We start from the raw sequence: 3575 nt of genomic DNA on the forward strand, positions 1-3575 counted from the left end.
CCCTCTCCCTCTCCCCTCTCTCTCCCCCTCCCCCCCTCCCCCTCCCCCTCCCCCCGCTCCCTTCTCCCTCTCCCCCTGTATCTCTCACACAGCCGGCTGTTCATCAATAGTTTTCAATCTCAAAGTGACAGGCCGCGCACTGGGAGAGCTGATGTCACCACTGTTTCCTTCTCTCCTCTAATTAGTGGGCGTCTCTTGGAGGGTGAGTAATAAACGCTAGTCTGTCATCTTCCAGATTGAGAGGGAGGTAGAAGAGTGAAGGACGGGTCAACTTATTTACTTTCACAGAATAACAGTCACACAGGCAAGTCTCTTTCCTTCTGTAATCAGATTACCGTATTGTGCAAAGAAACAAAAAGTGTCTGACAATATTAAAAACCTTTAATATAGTACCTGTTTATAATATTCAGACTCGGTCACATGGTAAGGCAGGGGTTCATTTGTAAACACAAAAGCACCTTATTATTAAGGAAGAGGGACAGTATTTTTATTTATAGATCTAATGTACTGCCCTTGATTTACAGCAGCTCCCACACATGCTTCAGGTTCTCCTCTGCTTTGATTCTCAAAGGGACAGATGAATGAGGAGTTATACCCAGTGATTATGATACATTATATAACTTATCACCCATAAATATGAAATACTCATTCGTGCTGACTTTAGAAATACTAAAAGAAACTTAAAATGAGTGTCAAACGTTTTGACGATAAAAAAACGATGTCGAAGAAGACTTCTAGTCGAAACGTTTGTCGTTGAATTTCTTTCAGTATTCCTAAATGATACGATTTGTGCTAAAGAAGACTCTTATTAAGTTTCTGTGTGCTAAAGAAGATTCTTATTAAGTTTCTTGACAATCAGACAAGAGATTCTCAAGATGCATGCAAAACTGTATCATGACATTTGTACATACACAATCTAAAGCCAGGGCTTAAAGGAGCTATGAAGAGACAGGCTGAAAGAAGTGAATCTATTTAGCCTACAACAAAGAGGAATTAGAGGGGACATGGTGGAAGTCTATAAAATCGCAAAAGGATTTGGCATAGTTAAACAGGACTAATGCTTCAAGTGCAGCACAGAAACCAGGACCAGAGGACACAGCTGGACATTAAGTGGAGACAGACAGGACAGAGGGAAGGAGACTCCTCTTCACACAAAGAGTGGTGAGGGGATGGAATGAGCTACCTAGTCATGTTGTTGAGGCAGAATCACTGGGATCCTTTAAGACCTGGCTTGACCAGCGTTTGACACAAACCAGCTACTAGGAACTGAACTGACGGGTAGATTGGCCTCCTCTCGTTCGGAAATGTTCTCATGTTTTCATCTGCGTCACCAGGAGGTTCACGCACGAATTTACAGCCCAGTTTAATAAATGATCTGTAGGATCCTTCCAGTTGTCCGGGTGGTTAATTAGCTGGTTGTTAATCATGTATGATCATGTGATCGTGAACCATCACCTGTGATCATAAAGAAGGGCAGGGTCTTCTGTCTGCAAATACTTCCCTGACACCATCTGTCACTCTTATTACACACAGTTTTAATTGCACTGTTCGCAATGCATCATTAACGGGTAATAAAATGAGCTTCGTATGGCTTATTGATTAGTTATATTGTGCCATTAATGTAAGGGTTACCTGACAGATGTTAGTTTATAGCATTTAACAGTCTTCAAAGGCAATAAAGTTCTGAGACAAAGGCGGATACAATGGGGTGCCATTGGACCCACAGAGGGAACATTTTCTTGTTATTCAAACCGAGTTCATCAGAGACCCAGGAACCTGTCTTTCTATAAGGAACTGAGAACCAGATAGGAGTTGCAAGTCTCAGGTAAACAGCTTAGGATTTATATGACAACGGTCCTGAGTCAAACTGATATTAAAACCAGCAGACCTGAGACAGGCATTGGACAACCCACAAAGTACAACTGACTTGTCAGATTGGATTTAGAGTCAGTCGTGGCTGGTTCCGGGCCTCAGCGGGCAGCACAAGAGTCTGAATAACATATGAGTGGAGAAATTGGATTAAACTGTTTGGGTGATGTAAAAAAAAAAACTAAAAAAAACTGCAGTTTGTCATTATCAACATGCGATTGCATGTACACTCCCTTCAGTGCTGGGCTCTTAATTCAAGTTGCAAATGATCTCATTTTAAACGAACCAACGCTGTTGTTTTTTTCTGTTGATTCGAAATGTGATTCCTGATTGAGGTCAGATTAATAATGGTCCATAATGTTCTCGTATGCCATTTCACTAGCACTCTCATTCCAGTCTCTCGACTGTGGCTCCTGGCTACAGCGTTCTAAAGGGTGGACCCTGGACATACATAAAAATGAAAATGAATTTGGGAAAATATGTATACTGTCAATATAATCTTGAATACATATTTAATATAATTGAGGAGAACATGCCCTGAGTATATTTTTCAACATATCTCTACGCACAGGATATTGCAATATATATTTAATTATCATGAGGCTGTATTCACAAAGCATTTTACCTCCGTGCTAAGTTAAAATCAGTTAAAAAAAAAAAAACACAGCACAACACAGCAGCTTCACACATCGTAGTAGTTTATTTTACAGAAAAAAAAAAAACGCTGCAGCGTTTGCTGGTTAATGCATTGTGAATGTGATGGAAAAGCTGCAGAAAACACCTACACCAATCCGTAGAAACCACCTTCTGTTCCTGCCCAGAGAACTGGATGTTTCAAGAAGGAGGGGGGAGTGTGTTTGTCCCCAGAACAGGACAAGGGAGGGCAGCTCTCCAAACTCAATCCCTTCCCGGAAATTGTTATGCTCCCTGCCTGCCTGCTCCGGCTGCCTTGAGCCTCCAAATACAGTTAAGGCAGGAAGCGCTCTAATCCCAGCCACAGCAGGGCGCAGCCTGGGGCTAATTGATTGCCTCCGGCTTGCAGATGACTCACAGGCAGAGCGAGGGCTCGGGGCTCTGTGGAGCCAGTGAAAGGGAGTCTGTGTTCGAAGGTGAAAGCTGATCCCGAGCAGGGGAACAGGCCTGGCTGTGATAGTGCGCCGTACCGCCACTGTAAAAACACACAGTCCACGATTTACAAACCGATGGGTTTAAAAATAATGTGCACAAAAAGTTTAAATGATAAAAAATCATTTATTTCAGGTCGTTTCGGGCCCTTCTTCAGCTGTGTAGAAAGAAAAGTAACACAGTGCAGTAAACTTTCTGAGGATGATGTTAAGATGATGCGAGAATAGAATGTTCATTCCAAGAGGCTCCAAAGTTCCAGGTTTGAAGATAAGCTCACGTTCTCTTTGCTTCCCAGTAGAATTTGTACCAAAACACTGACTGATTCCACAGATGGTGATGTCTTCAGCAGTGTGATTATTGCTGTTGAGGTGTCGGGCTACTGGAAATGTCAAGGTGTTGATTTGAATGCTTCGTAAATGTTCCACAAAACCATCTGCTAAACGTCTTTTGGTTTCCCCAGTGTATAATTGGTTGTTCAGATGATACCGCACACTACCCCTTTAGAAGTACATGAAAAGGGCTGGTGGATGTGGAGTGATGATTTAGGGCCTCAGTTTGGGAGTTAATATATCTGCATGTCA

Source organism: Acipenser ruthenus, chromosome 37 (assembly GCF_902713425.1).
Source record: "Acipenser ruthenus chromosome 37, fAciRut3.2 maternal haplotype, whole genome shotgun sequence".
Lineage (NCBI taxonomy): Eukaryota > Metazoa > Chordata > Actinopteri > Acipenseriformes > Acipenseridae > Acipenser > Acipenser ruthenus.